The sequence below is a fragment of the Chlorocebus sabaeus genome, chromosome X, assembly GCF_047675955.1.
Source record: "Chlorocebus sabaeus isolate Y175 chromosome X, mChlSab1.0.hap1, whole genome shotgun sequence".
In the NCBI taxonomy this organism is placed as follows: domain Eukaryota; kingdom Metazoa; phylum Chordata; class Mammalia; order Primates; family Cercopithecidae; genus Chlorocebus; species Chlorocebus sabaeus.
This window is the reverse complement of record NC_132933.1, coordinates 4,380,319-4,406,848: the sequence shown is the minus strand read 5'-3', so window position 1 is coordinate 4,406,848 and position 26,530 is coordinate 4,380,319. Positions and strand designations below refer to the sequence as shown.

The following is a 26,530-nucleotide window of genomic DNA, read 5'->3' as shown; positions in this document are numbered from 1 at the left end:
CTTTGACTTATACCTCAAATCTCATCACAAATTAGCTCAAAATGGATCACAGACATAAGTGAAAAGCATAAAATCATAAAATTCTAAATTAAAACATAGGAGAAAAATCCATGTGGTCTTTGGTTAGGCAGAAAGGTTTTAGATATGCCAAAAGCATGATGCATAAAAGAAAAATATATATTGGCTTTATACAAATTAAAAACATTTCCTTTGCAAAAAATACTATTAAAAGAATAAAAGTATAAGCTATAGACTGGGAGAAATTATTTGTAGTCAGATATTTGGAAAAGGAACTGTATTTAGAATACATGAGAAACTCTCAAAACTCAACAATAAGATCAAACAATTCAATTAAGAAAATGGATAAAATATTTGAACAGATATTTCACCAAAGAAGATACATAATGGACCAAAGAGGATACACAGAACATATATACCTAAGACAAATAAGCACATGAAAAAATACCTAGCATCATTAGTTGTTTCGGAAATGCACTTTGAAACCATAATGAGACACTACTGCATATCTATTAGAACATTAAAAAATAAAGAAAAGAGGAAAGAACTGACAAACCAAGTGCTGGTGAGGCTGTGGAGCTACTAGAACCCTCATCCAGTGCTGCTGGGAATGCAAAATGGTACTGTCATTTTGTAAGATATTTTGGCAGTATTTTTAATAAAGTTAAATATACACTTCTTATGTGACCCAGCAGTCCTATTCCTAGGTATTTACCCAAGTGAATGAAAGCACATGTTCATACAAAAGTTTGTAGTCAATGTTTATATAGCTTTATTCATAATTGTCCAATAAAAACTGGAAACAACCCAAACATCCCTTAATTTAGAAACGGATAAACTCTGACCTATCCATCCAATGGAATACTTCTCAGTAACAAAAAGAACAAAATCTTGATACACACAACATCATGGATGAATCACAGCTGTATCATCCTGAGTGAAAGAAGCCCATCTGAAAAGGCTACATACTCTTATTTCATTGCTATGACATCCTAGAAATGGGAAACCAGTAGGGATGAAAAAAAGATCAGTGGTTGCAAGGGATCATATGTGTGGGAAGGAGTTTTGATTACAAAGAGGTAGCATGAGAGAAGTTTTTTGGGGTAGTGATGGAACTGTTCTGTGTCTTAATTGTGGTAGTGGTTGTATAACTCTGTACATTGTTAAAACTCATCAAGCTGGACACCAGAAGAGTGAATTTTTCTGAATGTAAATGGAAAATACATTTTAATTAAAACTTACAAATGAGTTGGGCATGGTGGCACATGCCTGTAATCCCAGCTATTTGGGATGCCAAGGCAGGAGGATCGCTTGAGCCCAGTTCAAAAATAGCCTGGGCAGCATGGTGAGACTCTCTGTCTCAAAAACAATTATAAATGCAAAAAAAAAATCTGCCTGGCTAATTTTGGATAAAAGTCTGTAGGGGAGCAAGAGTGGATTGAGCAGACCAGTTAGTAGGTTATTCGAATTTCCCACGAGAGATGTAGGGTTATAACAGAGAAAGTTGATCAGAGTGGAGAGATTTGAGAGCGATAAGGAAGTAGAAAAAACAGCGTGAGGTGATTGGTTGATTGTGTGGCTGAGAAAGTAGGACTAATCTAGAATTACTCTTAGGTTTCTAGGTTGTTAACCAGAGTCAGTATTGTCATTTACTAAAATACAGAAGAGAAGAGTAGGGCCAGGTTTTGGAGAAAGATAATATGTTCATTTGGGGACATAGGACATTGTGCGTGGATGTCAACGTAAAGATGGCCAGCAATGACTCAGATATCCAAGTTTGGTGCTCATAAGGAAAATATCTGCATTAGAGATGAAGATTTAGGAGCCCATTGAATTGGAAGCATTCTATCAACAAGTAACACATTTCTTTATTTGGCCCCCTGTTGCATTTAACAGTTGTTCTCTACCTCCTTTTTGAAGTTCTCTATTCTCTTGACTTGTGTGCCACTGCACCATCCTGGTTTGTCTCACTTTTTTTTTTTTTTTCCTGAGACAGGGCCTCACTCTGTCACCAAGGGTGGAGTGCAATGGCATGATCTCGGCTTATTGCAGCCTCAACCTCCAGGGCTCAGGTGATCCTCCCACCTCAGACCCCCTGAGTAGCTGGGACTACAAGCGTGCACTGCTATGCCTGGCTAATTTTTGTATTTTTTGTAGAGATGGGGTTTCAACCGTGCTGCCCAGGCTTGTCTTCAATCCACCTACCTCAGTCTCCCACAGTGGCAGGATTACAAACGTAAGCCACTGCACCCAGCTTTCCTCACATTTTTATGTCTTTTTTTTTTTCTACTTTCTTTGTGGACTCCTCTATATCCATCCAATAAATATTTTTTCTAGAACCTACTAGGTGTAAGGTTACATACTAAGTGTTGAGGTAGCAATAGTAAGTAGGAACCAGTGCCTGCCCTCAGAATGCACAGCCTAGTGAACTCTTCCCTGGCCTTCCCTTTAAATGTTGGTATCCCCAGGCTTCTGCCTACTGCTCTTCCTGGTTTTTGTACACTGTCCTGTTGGAGCCTAGTCAAATAATTCTCCATGCTTACCTGCAGACTTCTCTTTAGTCTTTGATCAAGTGACCTATATTTATCCATGGAAGACTTGAACCTAGGTTCAAGTGGTAGCCCAAGAAGCAGAATAGATGCATTTTAACCCTGGCTCTGCCATTCAGTGGTTGTGTGACTTCGGTAAGTCCCTTGCTCCCTCTCTTGGCTTTGAGGTCCCATCTATACAAAAAGAGGATAGTATTCAGGCAATGTCTTTTTAAGACGGACTGTGATTCTGTTTCCTCAGGCTCTTCTCCAGATTTTTCTTCCGCTTGTTGTTACCCTCAAATTCTGTAAGCCTCACACCACCAATCATATCTCAGAGGCTGAAGGGCACTTACAACTACGAAGTTATCTCCAAGATTTCGGGCCTCTGACCCAGTGTCTAATCTGTTAACCAATGATCTGTTAACCAGATCATTCTTTAAGGAGATGTTGAGGCTCCTTCCTTACCACTACATCGATGAGCATACCTTGAACCACTGATGCCAGCCAACCTGAAACATGCCTGCCTCTTCCTGCCTACCTCCTGCCTAAACCTATTCTGTTCCAGAGATACAGGTGTACATTGGGAAGGCAGCCCCATTCATCATCAAGGCTGATATGTCTGCTTCTCCCAGATTACAATCTGTGTCAAAACTAGCTATCCTGCCAAGGGGAAGCTTTTAGCCACCTGGATAAGGATATCTTTGGCCACTTGCTCCTCTGTCCGTGTGGTATTTAGCCTTTGTAACATCAGTTTTAATGCTCTACAAGCCATGCCTGCTTTTTCAGTAGGGATCCCAAGCAACCAAGAACTCCTCTTTTTTTGGGGGGGGGGGTGGGGGGAAATGATTATAAAGATTTATTTGCTATAGCATTATTTTTTTCCATTTTTAAATTCTTTTTTTATTATTATTATACTTTAAGGTATAGGATACATGTGCACAACGTGCAGGTTTGTTACATATGTATATATGTGCCATGTTGGTGTGCTGCACCCATTAACTCGTCATTTACATTAGGTATTTCTCCTAATGCTATCCCTCCCCCAGCCTCCCACCCCACGACAGGCCCTGGTGTGTGATGTTCCCCACCCTGTGTCCAAGTGTTCTCATTGTTCAGTTCCCACCTATGAGTGAGAACATGCGGTGTTTGGTTTTCTGTCCTTGTGATAGTTGCTCAGAATTCCAGAACATTTTCTAACAAAGACTTAAGATTTCCATTTTTGAGGACATCCAGCTGACTTTGTCCAGGATTTGAAGTTACCACCTCTAACAAGCTCCACCATTAATCCCTAGAGGGTAAAAATAAGGTGATTATTTTCTCATACAGGGATGAAGAAATTGGACTCATTTATTCAAGTAGTTTGGGTTTCCAACTGTGTACCACATTATCAACACTTCTCAAGGGCTTCAATTGGAAAGTACCTGCAATGCTGCCCTGTTACAAATGTATTCAGACTATCCAGTGGAGAGATGCAAGCTAATGAATACATTAACTCCCTCTTCATCAAGTTGTGCTTACTTATTCTGTTGCATTAAGCTCAGACATCAGAGAACAGATTGAACCTTGTTATCTTCCCAACTGGCAGAAATGCTTCCATCTCCCTCTTTCTGGAGGGTATAGTCCATTCTCCCAGGCTTGATGGTGCCATGAGCAGAAGCAGAGTTGCCATTCATTTGAGGCAGCACTTGCTGAAGTCATAGTACACTCTTATGCAGGTCCTAAGTGAAGACTTCTCAGTTTAACTGAGTTTCAAGACTCACTGGCCTTGGCTGCTACTCAGTCAGCTTTTGCTTTAATTTTTTTGTTGCCAGAGAATAAACACCACAAAACCCAGTAAATTTCCCTTTGTGCCTTAGCTTCCAGAAAGCTGCCAGCCAAGGTCAATGCCCCATGCAACTCTCTAATACTCTGTCTCCACAGTAGGGAACACTCTCTGCCTTTCTTAGCCTTAATTGCCCCACTGGGCACTGTGTTTTGGCCTCTAGGTGGCCCCAGAGCATCTAAGATGAATGAGAAGAGGCTGAATAATAAATTCATAAGCATTCATAGGGTCTTCAGGAGTCTAGGTCCTACTCAAGTACATTCAAAGCAGGCTTAAAAGGGGTTGTTCCCCAGCCTTCGTGATCTGGCTTCTGTTCACTCTCCAGGCTCATTTTTCTCCAACTTCCCCTTCACTTGTGCCACTTCAGCCACATAAGTCTCGTCTTTTTCCTGTAATACTCCAAGTTCTTTCCTATCCCAGGGCCTTCATTCATGCTGTTCCATTTGCTACCCCACCGCCCTCAACCAACATTGGGTAACTCCTACTCCATCCACTAGGAGTAGGAGTTGAATATGATTTCATTAGAGATGATTTAATCTTCTCTGATCTTCCCAAACTGGATGAAGTTCCCTTCTTATTCTGTTTCATAGAACCCTATACTCTTCTTTGATAGCATCTATCACAATTTGTCATTATTTCTGTAATTTTCAGTTCTTTGGATCTCTCCTCTACTAGGCTATAGGCTATAAGCTCTAGGAAGTCAGCAATCATGTTTGGCTTTGTTCTCTGCTAGATTTCTAGTGCCTGGAACATACTAAAGGCTCAATACATACATAGTGAGTGAATGAACAAATGAATGACTACCCTGGAGGACAGGCAGAAATGTCAGTCTTGAAGGTAGACAACTCAAGAGAAACTGTTTGAATTTGCCACTACATTAGCCAGACACCTGAGGTGGTCAGGGCTCTTGCCATTCCATTTCAGTCGGAAGACAGATCATAGGAAACATTCCCTATTTGAGCTCTGGCAGAGGCCTGAAATCTAGATTCTTCTTCAAGCTCTTCTACTTATTACTTTTGTGATCCTAATCAAGCTTTTTGCCTTCTGGGACCTCAGTCTCCTCCTATGACAATACTAATTCTTATCCTGCTGTGTTAGTCAGGGTTCTCTAGAGGGACACACACACACACCCATATGGAAGTTTATTAAGTATTAACTTCCATGATCACAAGGTTCCACAACAGGCTGTCTGCAAGTTGAAGAGCAAGGAGCGCCACTCTGAGTCCCAAAACTGAAGAACTTGGAGTCCAGTGTTCGAGGGATGGAAGCATCCAGCACAGGAGAAAGACGTAGGCTGGGAGGCTAAGCCAGTTTCTCCTTTTCACATTTTTCTGCCTGCATTATATTCGCTGGCAGCTGATTAGATTGCACTCACCAGATTAAGGGTGGATCTGCCTTCCCCAGCCCACTGACTCAAATGTTAATCTCTTTTGGCAACACCCTCACAGACACATCCAGGATCAATAATTTGTATCCTTCAATCCAATCAAGTTGACACTCAGTATTAACCATCACACCTGCTTATCACAAAATACTGATGTAATAAATAAGACAAGCTACATCCTGTTGCACTTTGTTAGCAGTGAAGCACTGTACATTTGTGAAGAATGGCTGCCACTATTGATGTCTCACCTGAATTGTCATTGCTATTGCCAGCAAAGGTTTCCTCAAGGCTCCCCCAAATCAAGGCGTTGTATAATGCTCTAGAACTTTCGAGTGAGCTGTTTGCTTCTTGTGGAGCCAAAAGAGGTATTCTTTGAGAAAGCACATGTATCAGCCCAATTCAGCTATCTGCAGTAGATTACAGGGTTTTTCTTTCCTGAAAAGTTAAATCACAGCAATGGGACATTTTGAGGCCACAGCTCACTGTTTCAATAGCAGTGTGCCTATAAAGAGCCGAGGGATGTCCCAGATGGACTGACAGCTCACCCTTATATGCAGAAAGTTTGCCATGGTCAAACTCCAAGGATGGGTCATGTCACAAGATGAGTAAGTGTTCATTTGCAAAACAGAACAGAGCCTCAAGGAGACATTCAATCCAGGAAGGGCTATACTCCACCAACCCTCAGAGTAAAGAAGGGTTTGCAACCCAGGTTTAAGGAGGCAAAAGTAAGAGAGCACCTAGCAGTTTTAAAGGAATAAAAGCACCCTTGTCCAGACACAATTCATTTCTAGGGCTTGAGAAAATTTTAGATATGTTAAGAAATATACTGTTTGGGCCAGGTGCGGTGGTTCACGCCTGTAATCCCAGCACTTTGGGAGGCCGTGGTGGGTGGATCACCTGAGGCCAGGAGTTCAAGACCAGCCTGGCCAACATGTTGAAATCCCGTCTCTACTAAAAAAAAAAAAAAAAAAAAAAAAAAAAAAAAAAAAATTAGCCAGATGTGGTGATGGGCACCTGTAATCCCAGCTACTCAGGAGGCTGAGGCAAGGAGAATTGCTTGAACCTGGGAGGCAGAAGTTGCAGTGAGCTGAGATCACACCACTGCACTCCAGCCTAGGTGACACAGAGAGACTCTATCTCAAAAAAAAAAAAAATATATATATATGTGTGTGTGTGTGTGTGTGTGTGGACACACACACACACACACACACACTATTTGTAACAGCAGTACCTGCTTGGCTTGTAGTGGTAATTAAATATGTGTTGAATAAAAAAGAAATTTCTTCGCAGAATCACAAAGAATGGAACTTCAAAGAAGTAAAAGTTACCCTGATTTTTCAAAAGCAGAAAGAGGAAAACTTCAGAAACTGAAGACTGCATAATTTTGAAGGCTGGTTGGACATCTGTTCCCCCCCAAAATTGCTTTCAGACTGGAGGAGCATCTTTTAATGATATGCACCATAGGACTCAGCATCTGACACTGCTGTCACTATTATACCACAGGTGAAGACATATCCACCAGGCAGATCAAATTTAAAGATTCTCTGCCTGGCCTCGTGGAAATAGGCTTATTCTTCTCTGGGGAGATGTCTAAGTATGAAGAAAGGTCTGGACAGTTCAAGCAGAGTGGCCGGGTAAAGATCCACGGAGTAAAGTGCCTGTGAATAATGGAAAAAGAACATTCAAATAAGCAGAGCAGAAGGCAAGAGCATAGCCAAGGTGAGCAGGAGAGATTATGCAGGATGCTTTGGAGGATAAGAGAGCAGGCCTGATGGGCAAATATGAAGAATTTGTTTTGAGAAGAAGACTACAAGATGTTAACATTGGTAGGACAGGGTGCAGGGGCCAGATTAGGGAAGCCCAGAAAGCCTGGCTAAGAAGTTTGTGTTTTATAATTCTGGAAATGTGCAACAATTCATTGACCTATTCATTTATGTAGTCAGTATACAATTATAGAGACCCTACTTTATGCCAGACCCTGGACCTGTTCCTGGCTAGGCATGCAGAGGTAAGGAAGATGGGATCCCTACTTTCAAGATGCTCACTGTCTTGTAAGGCAGTCCGACTCCTCGATAAACATCTGACGACAAGAATGTGCCCAGAGAGCAGGGAGGAGGGTGTGTTAGGAGATTCACTGTGCAGTTGCTGGTGTGGAGCTTGAGGGGTGAGAGTGCGTTCAGATGTGTTCAGGAAAGCGCTTCCAAACTGCCTTCCCATGGGCCAGGACTCGCTGTGTGAATGTATACCCCAGGACAATAGGGAGAATTTTTCATAATGAAAAGCTGTTCAAAACATTTTCCTATCAGATTTTAAATTTCTTACTTTCTAGATAATAAATGTTCATTGTTTTTAAAACAGCAATGATTAAATAGATAGTAGCTGGAATTCTTCTATATGCATTTACTTGGAATAACAAGAAGTTGCACCTTACATCATTCCCTCCTCAGGTTGTTTCAAGTTATGCCAGTGGGAGCCTTTTAGGGTAGGGCAGATCCAACCTTGGAAAATACACAGCACAGCAGCAGAAGCAATAAGAATGGAAGCAAAAGACAGACAGTCTAGATAAAGATGGAAGGAAAGGGAACCAAATTGCAACAGGAATCAAGCTGACTAGGACAAGCTTGTGGCTCTCCTAGCACATGTCTCCATGACACACACAGGAAAAGAAGGTACAGAGACCTGTCCAGAGAGCACCCGGCATAAGAAAGTGGGCTCATTTAAAATGGAAGGGATTCATGTGGGTATCAAAAAGAATGCCAGACTGGAGAGACAATTGACAGGAAGGCAACACAAAGAGCTCTGATCCCTCTTCCTAGTGAAACAACCATAAATGGTGAATATTACTAAGGAACACAACAATTTAAAGTCTGGAAATTCAGAGAGTATTCAACAAATGGAGAAACATTTATTCAAAAAAATTTACTAAATCTCAGTAAGAGCAGCAACCAGCTCCCTCATCTGCCCCCCAGCTTAGCTTGATGGCAGCTCTACTCATTCCAGCCACAGCTCAAACAGACAGATCCTTATACAGCCAGTTTCCTGACTAAGGTTCTGCCCCTAACCCCAGTGGCAGACTGCCAGCATTTTTCATCCCCTCACCCAGCTCCACATTGCAGAAGCTTTGCTCCAGGAAAGAGTATCTGAGAAATCTGATTCTGTCATTATCAGACGAGAGGAGGAAACGGGGAGGGGAAAGGAGAGAGGGAGAAACAGAGAGAGGAAGGGTGAAAGAAAGTATTCAAAGAAGCAGGTTCTAACAAAAGATCAATAAAATTGACAAATGTTTATCTAGGTAGACAAAGAAAAAAATGTGAGAAGACTCAAATTACTAAAATCATGAATGAAAGAAGGGACATCATTGCCCATTGTATAGAAATAAAAAGGATAATAAAGGAATACTATGAATACGCATATACCAACAAATTAGATGATCAATTAGATAACCAAGAGGAGATAGAAAAATTCTTAGAAAGACACAAAATACCAAAACTGATAGGAAATCTAAATAGGCATTAAGAAGTAAAGGGACTGAACTTAATAATTCTAATAACCTCCCACAATGAATAGGCCAGGTCCACATGACTTCATGACTGAATTCTACCAAATGTTTAAAGGAGAATTAAAACCAATCCTTCTCAAACTTCTAAAAACTAGAAGAGGATAGAACACTTCCTAACACATTCTATGAAGTCAGTATTACCCTGATACCAAAACCAGACAAAATCATCACAAGAAAATAAAAGTATACATCAAAATTCCTAATTAATATTGACACAAAAATCCTCAACAAAACGATAGCAAACCAAATCTGCCAACATATTATAAGGTTTATATAACATGACAAGTGGAATTTAGTCCAGAATTTGCAATGATTATATATATATATATATATATATATATATATATATATATATATATATATATATGGGTGTGTGTTGTGTGTGTGTATATTGTCTACACTACCCTGACTTTACCTGTAGAGTATTTTGCAGACTTTTTTTTAGTCAATTATTATGAAAAACACTGTGATTTAGGAGCCAAATAACCACAGTCGACCTGGGACCAAATCCTGCTTCCAGTTGCCTGTTTTCATAAGGTTTTAATGGGACACATGGAACATAGCCACGCTTGATATTTACATATTGTTTATGGATGCTTTTGTGCTTTGATGGCAGAGTTGAGTAGTTGTGACAGAGACGATTTAATGTAGCTTGTGAAGTCTAAAATATTTACTATCTGGCCCTTTACAGAAAATATTTGTCAAGCTGATATTTTCCAGATGAGAAAAGTAAATATCCAAGTTCAATATCTTGTCCAACTTCATACTACTATGAATGTGGTAGGGTTGAGAAATGGATGCAAGTCACCTGGTTTTAAGGCCAGTGCTTATAACATATATCATACTACCTCATTATCTGATAGAACTGTTATCATCCCATCACTCCCAACAATGGTCCTCAGGCTTTAATATTTCCTTTCCAAGATACTGGCATTTTTTTCACTTTTTAAATGATAAAAATATTAAAAGGTATCTATTTACCTCTGAATACTTTAGATACATTTCATAGACTTGATATTCACTGTATTGCTTTTCATTATTTTATAGTCTAATATTTCATTTATTGCCTCTTTGATCTGTTGTTTGTGAGAAGTTTTTACTTCTTCAATTTTGAGGTGGTTGCAATTATTTTTTTAATTAAAATATAAGTTAGGTAACATTTTATTTTCCAGTATGAATAGATAGTTTTCCATGCATGCAGATTAAAGAATACTTTTCGTATTATATTGTAAACCAAAAAGTATCTGAGACAGGTCTCAATCAATTTAGAAGTTTATTTTACCAAGGTTAAGGACCCACCTGGGTGATATGTCTGTGCCTTTCTCCAAATATTATTTTGAGGGCTTCAGTATTTAATGGGGAAAAGCAGGCTGGAGGGGAAAGAGGTAGGGTATGGTCACATTACTGAATCCACATATTGCAAGAGAAAAGGAGCAGTTAGGGGAATGGTCAATTACGTATTCATCTCATGCTCTGTAAATCAGCACTTTACATAAGATAAAGTGAACCTAGAGTAGCTACCTGTGGAGATATTTAACCTTTTATCTGTAGCTATTTGCTTAGGAACAAAAAGAAAGGCAGCTTCTTGCATTACTCAGCTTTCAGCTTAATTTTCTCCCTTTTGGCATAGTGAATTGGGGTCCCAAGTTTTTATTTTCTTTTTATATTTCTCTCCCGTTTTCTTCTTATAATCTTTCAGACAAAGCATTTTAGAAGAAAATGAGTCTGTGGTCTTGGGTTTTGTCTGCTCTCTCGTGGCTAGGACAGTTTATTTTTAGACAAACAGGTCCCACGTTGTTAGGAAAGCTCATTTTTTAGCAGATTATGAAGTCTCAAGTCCTACAAAGAAAAAGTGAGGAGAGGAAAAGATAAGGGAAGCAACAATCAAATAAAAAAGAACAATCCTGGAAAATGACTATAGGTCATATTGCTCTGAAGTCCATACATCAGTAGGCAGGTATGAAAGTGGTTTATATACATAAATAGGTTATTGTTATTTTATTCCGAAGTTTAAGTTGTCTAGCTTCAGTTTACAGGGATTTAGGAAAAGCACAGCTTAATTTTTAGTGATTTCAAATCAGGACAAATGTGAGAAAAAAAGGAAAAGAAAGAAGGGAAAAAGTGAAAATGTTATTTGAGACTTGCAGTCAGGAAAAATTTTAGAATTCAGTCCAAATAGTAGACAATAATAAAAATTGAAAAACATTAAGCAAGACTAGAATCATAAACAAGTATACTATAGTTTATTTTGAAACATAATTTTTCTCTCTCCAATTCCTCAATTTTACTAAAGACAAAATCATAGTAATACCGGTTTATTTGTAAAATAAGTTTTAGTCCTATTAGACTTGGCTTGATTATTTGCATGAAGTGCAGCAAGAATAATCATTTTCTATACAGCCACTCTCACTCTCTTCTTTTTAGTTGGTCTTGCTTGAATGTATTTCATAAGGAGTCTAAGATTAGGCCTTTTTAAGAGCCTTAAGCCAGGCCAAGGATTTATCTGTGCTTGCAAATACCTGTGTGAATTGCGTGAATTCCTCTCTTTTCCAGGTCCCAAGACAACTTGGGGTTCCTGGGCCTATCAGAAAGTGATCCCTTTTACTTACTACAGGTCAGGACACTAGAAAGGACAAGATATGGGACTAGTTTTTCCAAGGGGCTTTTTATTGGCTCCATAGGTCAGGTCAGCTTCATTTTCTCAAGCCAGTCTGAAAATGTCATTCCAGTCAAAGCCTTGGTAAAATAACCAGTGTATCCAGTTATGCCTGTCATAAAAGAAAACAGATTCTTATTCAACTTGTGTAAATAACTATATTGTCATAAATTAAGAATACTCACAAAATAGTTTGCACATTTTAGAGAAATTGAGAAAAGGGGAATATGTTTTAAATTTTGCTCAGAAGGGTATAATTGACTCAGTTGTTAAGAGCTGTAAATAGCTTAAAAGAGGAGAAAGTTTTCTTGACTCTGAAAAACAAAACAAAATGAATCAGCAAATGTTTTAAACAAAAAGTCATAAAAGATTATTTCAGTCTTCTATTAGTTCAGTCCATGCAAATAACTCCCATCCTGCTCAATACTGGATCAGTAAACCTCATGAATATATCAGTTCTCCTTGAGAGTCCTGGAAGATTTTCTCTCTATTCCAATGGCTCAATCTCTAAAGTTATCAGAAACCTATATTTAAGAGTTATCCTCAGAGTTCTATAGCTGATTATAAACCACTCTATAAAAAGATCAAAATAAAACAATTCTGGATGACAAAAGTCCTAGGACAGCCATGGTTAAAGACACAATTGACAAGGAAATTTGGATACTTCTGTGGCATAAAACAATTTTACATAATAATCATAATTATTACTGATAACATATACTAAGACATCAGAATCACAGGAATTTCATATAATTATGGAACAAATAACTAATAGCACATTTATATAAATACAATGCAAAGAAGATTAGATAGCATTTCATATTTGACAATGCTTTCTGTATAATTTTATTACACCAAATAAGCTGAATATGTCTCTTTTGGACTTCAGGGGACCTAATATCAAAAAATTGATGACTGAATTTGGAATTTGGTTTTGGAAAGCATCAAATATAGAAAGTTTAAAACATTTGATATCATGAAATAGGATCACAGGTCATTGTTTAAAAAAAAAAAGTCATTCATGCAGCCATAGTAATAACAAAAAGATTTTAGGCCTGGCATGATGGCTCATGCCTCTAATCCCAGTGGTTTGGGAGGCTGAAGCAGGCCTTGAGGTCAGGAGTTTGATACCAGCCTGGCCAACATGGTGAAACTCTGTCTCTACTAAAAATATAAAAATTAGCAAGGTGTGGTGGTGCATGCCTGTAATACTAGCTACTCAGGAGGCTGAGGCAGAATAATCACTTGAACCAAGAAGGTGGAGGTTGCAGTGAGCCGAGATTGTGCCACTGCACTCCAGCCTGGGTGACAGAGACTCCATCTCAGAAAAAAAAAAGGAAAAATTTTATTCTTTGGAAGAGGAAACTTACTTTCCCGAACAATAAGCCCTAATAAAGAGCATGAGGTCAATTAAATCTGTCTCTCAAATCTTATAAACAAATCTATTAGATTTTAATCATTTTGAACATAGGATATCGTTTCTATAAACCGTCTTATAATCTTTTATATATTTTTTTAAAACCTGGGTTAATACTCCAAGAGAACTTTGTTAATATGACACAGGGGCCTAGATACTGGTCTTGGATCAGTGTGCCTTTGACATTCGTAATTCGTTTATAGAGAAACTTAACTTATTTTATCTTTCAAAATTGGCCCTTAAAATCTCACATGCTCATGTCTTCTGTGATCGTCCCTGGGCCCTGAGGAGTTGAATAGCTTTAATTCCTCACCCTGTGTCTCAGGAAGGCAGATTATTTTAATCTGTACCTGAAGATGAGGCTTTAATTGCTGTTAGTGTTTAAGATTTAGCAGGTCTTGGTGTTCTTTTTAGACCCAGGAGACAAAGCCCTGTAACTCAACGTCACAAGTACTTCAAAAGCACATACAGGAAGATATAAGGATATAATAACTTTAACTTTTAATCTCAGTTTTCCTAAGTGACTGAAATCTTAATAACAATGACATAGGAATTATTTTAATAAAATGTAAAATCTGTTTGTTAGGCCAGTTACCAAAAGCAAAATAAAGACTTTCTGCAGCATGGTTGCTTTTCCCTACGGTGAGTCCATTTAGATAACTTGCAGTCAAAACTAAGAAAACAGTACTTGAGTTAGTTAGTGTTAAATCAAGTTTAGCCTAAAGCTGCCTCCTTACATATTTTAAGTTCAGCCTAAAGGTTTTTCTGTACTTTGTGAACTATAACAAGTGAAGGTATAAACAGACTGTAGTCTACACTTGTGCAGTCACCGAATTTTGGCCAATGAAATGTAGCCAACTGTTCCAACCATGTTCAAATAAGGCAAATGCCAACTTATAACCAATCCAGTTGTTTCTATACCATGTTTCCATTTTCTGTATGTCACTTTCCTTTTTCTGTCCATAAGTCTTCTTCCACCACGTGGCTGCACTGGAGTCTCTGAGCCTACTTTGGCTTGGAAGACTGCCCGATTTGTGAATCATTCATTGCTCAATTAAACTCCTATAAATTTAATCTGGCTGAAGGTTTTATTTTATCAGATGACGTCAGAAGTGGAATCCAAAGTAGAGCTTCTAATGGCCACCAGTAGTGCCGACTGACCAAGTGAGATGCCCGCTGGACCCATTGTGTCAATTGAACTCTCAGAGCAGCTGAGGATTGTGGTAAGTTCTCTCTGGAGTTCTGAAGCTCCACTGATTTGTGTTTTGAGCTCTCCAAGTCTCTTTGAGCAAATTTCTGATCTAAACTGGGTTTGGAAGTTGCAACAAAAACTGGTCTGAGTCTGGGATCACATTTGATCTGGTTAGAGGCCTCTTACATCTGACTGGGTCAGAAGGAAACTGGAAGTAAATGGCAATAATGCAGGGGGTGTAAAATTTGGCTTTTGGACATTCACAGGGATTTTTGTGTTCTACCCCTTTGTTTCATTTTTCTTATGCACTTAAGTAGGAGAAACTTATTGGCTACATTGATCAAGGGACCCTGAGAGCAAAGCCAATATGTGAGGCAAAAATGGGATCCTTAATTTCTAAAGAACTGAGTTTCTTTTTTTTTTTTTTTTTATTATACTTTAAGTTCTAGGGTACATGTGCATAACGTGCAGGTTTGTTACATATGTATACTTGTGCCATCTTGCTGTGCTGCACCCATCAACTGGTCATTTACTCCCAATGCAATCCCTCCCCCCTCCCCCCTCCCCATGATAGGCCCCGGTGTGTGATGTTCCCCTTCCCGAGTCCAAGTGATCTCATTTTTCAGTTCCCACCTATGAGTGAGAACATGCAGTGTTTGGTTTTCTGAACTGAGTTTCTTATGGCTTATACATGCCTAAGTGTTATGCCCCGGAAGCAGCGAAGTCTTACAGAAATGGCAAAATCTTACTAAAGATAGCTTACAGTGGAACATTCCAAATGAACAACACTGCACTAAAACACATTTAAAAATGAAAGCTATTGATGCCTATTGATATCCAGAAGCTTCTAAAAATTTCAGTTTTTTAAATTTAAAGTCTTTACAAAAGGCAAATAAAAAGCTCAAGCGATTGATTTAAAAAACATTAAATCTTCTAAACTTTTAGCTTATTTACTATCCCAATCCAAAGGAAATAGATAGAAGCACCAATTGGCAAATGTTGGGTAAGTAATGGGGTACATTTTACCTGGGCAAAGGATGGGATTGGGTTAAAGGCCCTCCCCTCAGTAAAGTCCATCTTGGTTAAAAATGGATTTGGCACTATGGGATGTTAACTGTTATTCTCTTACGATAAATCTACCTTGCACTATTTGCTGATGGCTGCGGGTGACAGGATCAGGCATGTACAGGATCACAGAACACGGGGAACTTTTTCCTCCCTAAGGGGAGAAACTAGAGAGTTGATCGGATTTCTGGAAAAGATCCCTTTGCGACTGACAAGTGGCTGCCTGGAGTTTTGATTAAGTGTTGTTGCAGTGGGTGGGTCTTTCTGGCCTCCCTGAGCTCCTCACCTTTCCCACCCTGCTGCAGGCAATCCTATTCTCATTTCCCTTTCCTCTCTGTGCAAACTGGTAATAGAGATGGTAAAAATCACTATCTCTTGCAAAGTTTTAATTAATGAGAATAATGATTCATGAGGTTAGTCTTAAGCTGTACCAAATCTGGGATCCTTTGTGCTACAAATTTACTTTTCTATATTATTCTATCATAAAGAGGAGTATCTCAGGATAGAACACAGACTTACGACCCCATAAGCCTGCTGTTCAAGATGGACCAGCAAGCTGATCAGTAACAAAACTGGATGAGGTTTCCATCTTGTCTTGTTTTATGTCCTTAGGAGCCTGACCTTGTAACCATGTGGCTGTGCTTTCTCTTGGTCTCCACCATCCAGGCAAGAGGAATTTTAAGGTTTATATCATAGTTAGCTCTAAAAATTATCTTGAGCAGTTAAAAGTCATTGCAAGCTCAAAACTGGCTGCTCTAGACTCCTTCTGGGAAAAGCAATGGAAACTGCCCAGTGCTGTAGCTTAGTAGCTAGCTTTGTCTTTTCACAATGGCAGCCCAGGTTCAATCGTGGTTTAGGGAATGAGTACTTTCTGACTGATATCTGTGTGACCTTTACCATTTGTTGATTCTCTTCCCCTCCATGTACAACTTCTGGCTTCCCTTCTTGAATTCTCCTTTCTCTGAGGAAGGGAGGTTACCTTTGGTAAAGTTCAAAAGCCAGAAATATTGGCCATTTGGCCTGGCTAAAGTTGGGTAATAAGAGATTTAAAAGGACATTTTTCTTAAGTTCTATGGTTAAAAGTCAGCATAATTAAAAGTGGATATTCAAGCTCTAACAGCCTGGGACTCTGGGAAAACAGAGGAGGCACCACCGACCTCCTTTTGGGAAAAAAAACTCTGTTTTCTTCATGGAACCCCAGAAATTGAAGGTGTATAGATCCCTCTCAAAATCTAAGGCTCTGTTCTGTTTTACATTGTGTTATCTGACATTTTTTACTTTTGGGGTATATCAGAAATTACTTTGCGTGATGGGAGAGCTTTTAGCCTTGGTGCATAATAACTAGGCAGGAAATACACTTTAAGGGCTGGCTAATGGCAGTTATGGAGGGATACTTGGTTCTTTGCATGCTGGAATCAGAGAAGTATGCTCTTGGCCAACTGGAAGGTAGGGAAAAATCCCCCTCCCAACTGAGAGGTGAGACTCCCATGGGGGATGGGCTGATTACAAAATGGGCTGATTGGATTTGGGTTGCCTTGCAGTAAAATGCACTGTAAAAGCATCACACTGTCTTCTTCCATAGCATTTCTCACATTTTGGGGATTCAGGATGTGATTTAAAAATGGGATCCTTAATTTTAGGAATCTGTTTCTTCCTTCCAGGTGTGCCTGCTTATTAGACCTTAGAAACTGCATGTTTTCCTAGCCCTGCTCCTCAAAGAACTCCAGCCCAGAAGCCAGTAATCCAATTAAGAAACTTAAAAACTGCCAAATGAAAAATATTAGAACTGTTGGATCCTCTGTGTATTTATATATGTTGTGTGTGTAATTTTTACATAAAAGAGTTCTAATTAATTGGCTTAAAATAAGTGCTTAAATTGAATACATTGTCAGAGAAATTAAAACTAATGCCATCTAGTTCAAGTAAATTTAGTAATCTTTCATAAATAAAAACCATTTTAAAGATTATTGGTAAAATAAAAATGTCTTAAAAATAAAGATATTTGGTCTAAATTAGGCAGGTCAGCTATTAGGTTTGCTAAATTCTTTAAGGTAATAATCTGCTTCTTTGACTTTTAAAAATTGTTCAACTTGCCTGCTTTGGAGCCATTAGATTCTGGGTAAGGCCTGGTGACATGTGTTGTTAGTCAAGTCCCCTGGCTATGCAGAAAGAGTCAGACTTTATCTGCACTTCTCTCTGGTGTCCTAGGCTCCACACCTAGTACATAATTAAAATCACTTACCACGTTTTTCACCAAAAATAAAAATTAATAAGAGTTAACATTGTAACATATGATTGAGACTACTGATCAGTTTTTACATGCAAGGTGTGTGAGGAAAGTGAAATGTGCTTTTACTAAAAAATTCTAAGAAGGCGTAGGAATGTAATTTTTGCCTGGTTTAGAGGGTTAAAGGATTGTTTTAAATTAGATGGGATAAAGCTGAAGGTTTGAGCAAGTCGTGGAAGAGTTGTGAAAAGTTAATCTTGTAAAAAAAATTCTGTGTATGAATATATTGGCTAAATGTAAAGGGGCATTATTCAGTTTTTCTGTAAGTTGAACATTGAAATAAAAGCACAATACGGTTTTCTTAGAGCACTGATCTGCTCTTTAACAAACATTTGTAAAGGGTTATAAAAGGTTTATGAGAATCACCTTATGGTCAAACTGATTAACACTGGATAAATGTGTCTATAAGGTTTTGTTAAAGATTGGGGTTGACATTAATAGTACACTAATGCAAGGGTGAAATTTGGCTTTCTCTCTTGAATAAGATTTTCAGGTAATATTAAAGGATAATGAAATATTTCTGTTTGCCTTTTGAATAAACTACAGGAAAAAGAAGGGAAAGAGAAGAGACAGAATGTTTGGAAAGCAAAGTCTTCCCTCTATAAATGAGTACAGGTTTTTGCCTTTAAAAAATTTTTAAGTCATCATTTTGGCTAAATGAATGCCTTATGTTCACATGGAATTCTATTTTATAATATCAAGTGTTTTAAACCTTTAAAATATTTGACAGGTTTCCCAAAATCAAATTCCACCTTCAAAATTATCTTTTCTGACCTTTAATTTTGGGATGCTACAAAGGGTCCCTGAAGCATCCAAAAGAGAGGTAAACAGGATTATTTGACCTGTTAAGTTACATGGGAAGCATTGCCAAAATAAAAAAAAAATAATGTTTAACCTTTTAACCTTCTTCAGAGTTGACAGAGAAAGAGACAGTCTTGCCCTGCCACCAAGGCTAGAGTGCAGTGGTGCGATTTCAGCTCATTGCAACCTCCACCTCCTGGGTTCAAGTGATTCTTGTGCCTCAGCCTCTGGAGTAGCTGGGATTACAGGTGTGCACCACCACGCCCAGCTATTTTTTTTTTTTTTTTAGTAGAGATGGGATTTCACCATGCTGGCCAGGCTGGTCTCAAACTCCCAGTCTCAGGTGATCTGCCTGCTTCAGCCTCCTAAAGTGCTGCGATTACAGGTGTAAGTCACTATGCCCAGGCAGGTTATGTTTTAGTGAATGATATTAATATCTGTTCCAAAAGTGTATGGGATTTCTAGAATTCAAATATGTCCAAGGATATGCTATCAATCATAATTAGAGTTATATGTTATTGTAGACCACAGAAATAACCACATTTCCTTGTCAATTGTGTCTTTAACTATGACCATTTAAAGCCATTTCCACAGCTAATTGTTTAATGCTGATACAGTTTCTGAAAACTTCACAAGCATGCAAAATCCTAGAATATGGTGTCTTTTAGGAAGTTCAGGAAAGAATGGAAACAACCCTGAAAAGCACTCTTGAATATAGGTTTTTGGTAACTTTAGAATCATATCATTTGGACTGGTTAAGAATTCCTGGAACTGGGTTCCAAGATGGTCGAATAGGAACAGCTCCAGTCTATAGCTCCCAGCATGAGCAACGCAGAAGACGGGTGATTTCTGCATTTCCAACTGATGTACCGGGTTCATCTCACTGGGGCTTGTCGGACAGTGGGTGCAGTCCATGGATGATGTTTGAACCCATCACAAAGAAGCTAAAAACCTTGAAAAAAGATTAGATGAATGGCTAACTAGAATAAACAGCATAGAGAAGACCTTAAATGACCTGATGGAGCTGAAAACCATGGCTCGAGAACTATGAGAACTACGTGATGCATGCATAAGCTTCAGTAGCCGATTCAATCAAGTGGAAGAAAGGGTATCAGTGATTGAAGATCAAATTAATTAAATGAAGTGAGAAGAGAAATTTAGAGAAAAAAGAGTAAAAAGAAATGAACAGAGCCTCCAAGAAATACGGGACTATGGAAAAAGACCAAATCTACATCTGATTGGTATACCTGAAAGTGATGGGGAGAATGGAACCAAGTTGGAAAACACTCTTCAGGTTATTATCCAGGAGAACTTCCCCAACCTAGCAAGGCAGGCCAACATTCAAATTCAGGAAATACAGAGAATGCCACAAAGATACTCCTCAAGAAGAGCAACTCTAAGACACATAATTGTCAGATTCACCAAAGTTGAAATGAAGGAAAAAATGTTAAGGGCAGCCAGAGAAAAAGATCGGGTTACCCACAAAGGGAAGCCCATCAGACTAACAGCAGATCTCTCTGCAGAAACTCTACAAGCCAGAAGAGAGTGGGGGACAATATTCAACATGCTTAAAGAAAAGAATTTTCAACGCAGAATTTCATATCCAGCCAAACTACGCCTCATAAGTAAAGGAGAAATAAAATCCTTTACAGACAAGCAAATGCTGAGAGATTTTGTCACCACCAGGCCTGCCTTACAAGAGCTCCTGAACGAAACACTAAACATAGAAAGTAGCAACCGGTACCAACCACTACAAACACATGCCAAATTGTAAAGACCATCGATGCTAGGAAGAAACTTCATCAACTAATGAGCAAAATAACCAGCTAACGTCATAATGATAGGATCAAATCCACACATAACAATATTAACCTTAAATGTAAATGGGTTAAATGCCCCAATTAAATGACACAGACTGGCAAATTGGATAGAGTCAAGACCCATCAGTGTGCTGTATTCAGGAGACCCATCCCACATGCAGAGACACACATAGGCTCAAACTAAAGGGATGGAGAAAGATCTTCCATGTACATGGGAAACAAAAGCAAGCAGGGGTTGCAATCCTAGTCTCCGATAAAACAGACTTTAAACCAACAAAGATCAAAAGAGACAAAGAAGGCCATTATATAATGCTAAAGGGATCAATTCAACAAGAAGAGCTAACTATCCTAAATATATATGCACCCAATACAGGAGCACCCAGATTCATAAAGCAAGTCCTCAGAGACCTACAAAGAGACTTAGACTCCCACACAATAATAATGGGAGACTTTAACACCCCACTGTCAACATTAGACAGATCAACGAGACAGAAAGTTAACAAGCATATCCAGGAATTGAACTCAGTTCTGCACCAAGTGGACCTAATAGACATCTACAGAACTCTCCACCCCAAATCAACAGAATATGCATTCTTCTCAGCACCACATCACACTTATTCCAAAATTGACCACATAATTGGAAGTAAAGCACTCCTCAGCAAATGTAAAATAATAGAAATTATAACAAACTGTCTCTCAGACCACAGTGCAATCAAACTAGAACTCAGGAATGAGAAACTCACTCAAAACCGCTCAAATACATGGAAACTGAACAACCTGCTCCGGAACGACTACTGGGTACATAACGAACTGAAGGCAGAAATAAAGATGTTCTTTGAAACCAATGAAAACAAAGACATAACATACCAGTACCTCTGGGACACATTTGAAGTAATATGTAGAGGGAAATTTATAGCACTAACTGCCCACAAGAGAAAGCAGGAAAGATCTCAAATTGATACCCTAACATCACAATTAAAAGAACTACAGAAGCAAGAGCAAACACATTCAAAAGCTAGCAGAAGGCAAGAAATAACTGAGATCAGAGCAGAACTGAAGGAGATAGAGACACAAAAAAACCTCCAAAAAATCAATGAATCCAGGAGCTGGTTTTTTGAAAAGATCAACAAAATTGATAGACTGCTAGCAAGACTAAGAAAGAAGAAAAGAAAGAAGAATCAAATAGACTCAATAAAAAATGATAAAGAGGATATCACCACTGATCCCATAAATACAAACTACCATCAGAGAATACTATAAACACCTCTATGCAAACAAACTAGGAAATCTAGAAGAAATGGATAAATTCCTGGACACATACATCTTCCCGAGACTAAACCAGGAAGAAGTTGAATCCCTGAATAGACCAATAACAGGCTCTGAAATTGAGGCAATAATTAATAGCCTACCAACCAAAAAAGTCCAGGACCAGATGGATTCACAGCTGAATTCTACTAGAGGTACAAAGAGGAGCTGGTACCATTCCTTCTGAAACTAATCTGATCAATGGAAAAAGAGGGAATCCTCCATAACTCCTTTTATGAGGCCAGCATCTTCCTTATACCAAAGCCTGGCAGAGACACAACAAAAAAAGAGAATTTTAGACCAATATCCCTGATGAACATCGATGCAAAAATCCTCAATAAAATACTGGCAAACCGAATCCAGCAGCACATCAAAAAGCTTATTCACCACGATCAAGTTGGCTTCATCCCTGGGATGCAAGGCTGGTTCAACATACACAAATCAACAAACACAATACATCATATAAACAGAATCAATGACAAAAACCACATGATTATCTCAATAGATGCAGAAAAGGCCTTCAACAAAATTCTACAGCCCTTCATGCTAAAAACTCTCAATAAACTAGGTATTGATGGGATGTATCTCAAAATAATAAGAACTATTTATGACAAACCCACAGCCAATATCATACTGAATAGGCAAAAACTGGAAGCATTTCCTTTGAAAACTGGCACAACACAGGAATGCCCTCTCTCACCACTCCCATTCAACATAGTGTTGGAATTTCTGGCCAGGGCAATCAGGCAGGAGAAAGAAATAAAGCGCATTCAATTAGGAAAAGAGGAAGTCAAACTGTCCCTGTTTGCAGATGACATGATTGTATATTTAGAAAACCCCATCGTCTCAGCCCCAAATCTCTTTAAGCTGATAAGCAACTTCAGCAAAGTCTCAGGATACAAAATCAAGGTGCAAAAATCGCAAGCATTCCTATACACCAATAACAGACAAACAGAGAGCCAAATCATGAGTGAACTCCCATTCACAATTGCTTCAAAGAGAATAAAATACCTAGGAATCCAACTTACAAGGGATGTGAAGGACCTCTTCAAGGAGAACTACAAACTACTGCTCAACAAAATAAAAGAGGACACAAACAAATGGAAGAACATTCCATATTCATGGATAGGAAGAATCAACATCGTGAAAATGGCCAAGGCAATTTATAGAATCAATGCCATCCCCATCAAGCTACCCATGACTTTCTTCACAGAATTAGAAAAAACTACTTTAAAGTTCATATGGAACCAAAAATGACCCACTTTGCCAAGAAAATCCAAAGCCAAAAGAACAAAGCTGGAGGCATCACACTACCTGACTTCAAACTATACTACAAGGCTACAGTAACCAAAACAGCATGGTACTGGTATCAAAACAGAGATATAGACCAATGGTACAGAACAGAGCCCTCAGAAATAATACCACACATCTACAACCATCTGATCTTTGACAAACCTGACAAAAACAAGAAATGGGGAAAGGATTCCCTATTTAAGAAATGGTGCTGGGAAAATTGGCTAGCCATATGTAGAAAGCTGAAACTGGATCCCTTCCTTATACCTTATACAAAAATTAATTCTAGATGGATTAAAGACTTAAATGTTAGACCTAAAACCATAAAAACCCTGGAAGAAAACCTAGGCAATACCATTCAGGACATAGGCATGGGCAAGGTCTTCATGACTAAAACAGCAAAAGCAATGACAACAAAAGCCAAAATAGACAAATGGCATCTAATTAAACTAAGGAGCTTCTGCACAGCAAAAGAAACTACCATCAGAGTGAACAGACAACCTACAGAATGGGAGAAAATTTTTTACAATCTACCCATCTGTCAAAGGGCTAATATCCAGAATCTACAAAGAACTTAAACAAATTTACAAGAAAAAATTAAACCACCCCATCAAAAAGTGGGCAAAGGATATGAACAGACATTTCTCAAAAGAAGACATTTACGCAGGCAACAAACACATGAAAAAGCTCATCATCACTGACCATCAGAGAAATGCAAATCAAAACCACAATGAGATACCATCTCACACCAGTTAGAATGGCGATCATTAAAAAGTCAGGAAACAACAGGTGCTGGAGAGGATATGGAGAAATAGGAACATATTTACACTGTTGGTGGGACTGTAAACTAGTTCAGCCATTGTGGAAGACAGTGTGGTGATTCCTCAAGGATCTAGAACTAGAAATACCATTTCACCCAGCCATCCCATTACTGGGTATATACCTAAAGGATTATAAATCATGCTGCTATAAAGACACATGCAACACATATGTTTTATGCACAATAGCAAAGACTTGGAACCAACCCAAATGTCCATCAGTGATAGACTGGATTAAGAAAATGTGGTACATATACACCATGGAATACTATGCAGCCATCAAAAAAGATGAGTTCATGTCCTTTGTAGGGACATGGATGAAGCTGGAAACCATCATTCTGAGCTAACTATCGCAAGTACAGAAAACCAAATACCACATGTTCTCACTCATAGGTGGGAATTGAACAATGAGAACACTTGGGTACAGGAAGGGGAATATCACACACCGGGGCCGGTCATGGGGTTGGGGGGTGGGGAGGGATAGCATTAGGAGATATACCTAATGTAAATGATGAGTTAATGGGTACAGCACACCAACATGGCACATGTATACATATGTAACAAACCTGCACATTGTGCACATGTACCCTAGAACTTAAAGTATAATTTTAAAAAAAGAAGTTTAAAATTTTAAAACTAAATTAAAAAAAAAAAAAAAAAAGAATTCCTGGGACTTTAATGAAAAGACTGACTGGTTTATACAACTGCTAACCCAAGTAAAACAAAAATTAATTGTATACCAAGAAAATACTTTGCCAGATTTTCATGCTAAATCAGCCAGTATTAAAATTGTTTAGATAGCCAGGCACGGTGGCTCACGCCTGCAATCCCAGCACTTTGGGAGGTCGAGGCAGGCGGATCATGAGGTCAGGAGATCGAGACCATCCTGGCTAACACGGTGAAACCCCGTCTCTATTAATAATACAAAAAAAAAAAAAAAAAAAAAAATCAGCCGGGCATGGTGGCGAGTGCCTGTAGTCCCAGCTACTCGGGAGGCTGAGGCAGGAGAACGGTGTGAACCTGGGAGGCGGAGCTTGCAGTGAGCCGAGATCGTGCCACTGCGTGAGACTCTGTCTCAAAAAAAAAAAAATTGTTTAGATATACAATTTGATTGAACTCCATGGTCTAAGTCAAATTACCTGTGACAACCCATCAGTTATCAGTGCTATGCACCTAAATTGGATAAACAACTGGTATTCAAGAGGATATAAGTCCAGTGTTAAGCATGAACTCATGGAGAACCATGACAATTACATTGTCCTTCCAGGGTCCTTACAGCTTTTGTTACTGAAAGTTCTGCATTCCATGACTCATCATGAAAAAGATAAAATGATCCAAATTAAATATATATTGATGTGGTGACTTCTATATTGCTAAAATAGTTTATGACTATAAACTAAATGTTTGGTTTGTCAAACCCATATTCCTGGAAAGAGAATCAAAGCTTCAGATAGATTCAGCAACCTGATGGTCCATTTAAACATTTACAGAGGGATTTCGTTCAATTGTCATTTTCAATGCATGTTTTCTAGTTGTTTAAAAGCTTTCCCATGCAAGAGGTCTGATGTTATAACAGTGGATTATTATGCCACAGTGTATTTTCACCAGGTAAAGAAAGCTTTTTATGGTCCACTGATGGAGGACCATCAACCCTTTCACAGTCTAGAACCAGAAGACTGGATCTTCTGAGAACATCAGAGAAAGACTGCCCTTGCCATCCACACTACAGCAAAACTTTGGTACCTTGAACTTTGGATTCATACTCTCACAACTGAGAAGGTTCCCTCCACACTCTTGGAACTTCACAGTCATTGGAACCCTTAAGGTAAAACTAACCAAGGCGGTTTCTCCCCAGAAGATGGCATCCTTGATGTGAACTCCTTTTCCCAAGATCCCAGATAACAACTTCTCTACTATTATGAGACTCTTACCTTTGAATACTTTTTCCCTTGCTTAATAAGTCTCTATGAACAATAGAAGTGAAAAGGGGTCTGTCGTGTGCATTTATGGACTATACTTTTATTTGTGAAGGATTTTGCAGCCAGTCTTATACATGGATAAATTTAGACCTTAATAGATGGAAGATGAAGGCCCAATGTGGGTAAGAAATTTTAGTGGTACATATGTTGCCTCATAATCAGTCAGAAACAGAACATTGGTTCAGTCGTCTTAACCCACATCATGGGTTGAAGAGAGCATTGCCAGGAAGCCTTCAATACTCTAGAAGGGCATCATTTGTTAGGTCCTTTATACCATGGTTTGGAGTAAAAGAGGCAATGATTAGAAATGTATCCCTCATGATAGGCTCTATAGCAGATTCTATGGTAAAGGCCATGGTTACACAGCAGACTTTAAATTCTCTTGTGAAAGTTATGCTTGATAATAGAATTGCTCTAGATTACTTACTGGCTAAACAGAAGTATCTGTACAGCTGCTGGCACTTATGGCCTACAGAGAAAACATTGGTATTATAGAGATTCAGTTGCAGGGGATTAACGAAAAGACTGCTTAGTTAAGTGAGTTGACTCCTTAGCTCATTCTCGGATCTATTTAATTTTAGGT

At 38.7% G+C, this 26,530-nt stretch overlaps 1 long non-coding RNA gene across 1 annotated transcript in view; it reads right to left on the bottom strand.

The window, feature by feature from the left end:
• Positions 1–10,621: 10,621 nt before the first annotated feature.
• The window catches only part of LOC140710721 (uncharacterized), a 55,218-nt gene continuing 39,309 nt past the window's right edge, over positions 10,622–26,530 (bottom strand). The window contains exons 2-3 of the long non-coding RNA XR_012091826.1: positions 11,834–12,082; positions 10,622–11,153 (exon numbers count right to left, since the gene is read on the bottom strand). This is a non-coding gene — a long non-coding RNA (uncharacterized lncRNA). The remainder of the gene's footprint in view (positions 11,154–11,833; positions 12,083–26,530) is intronic.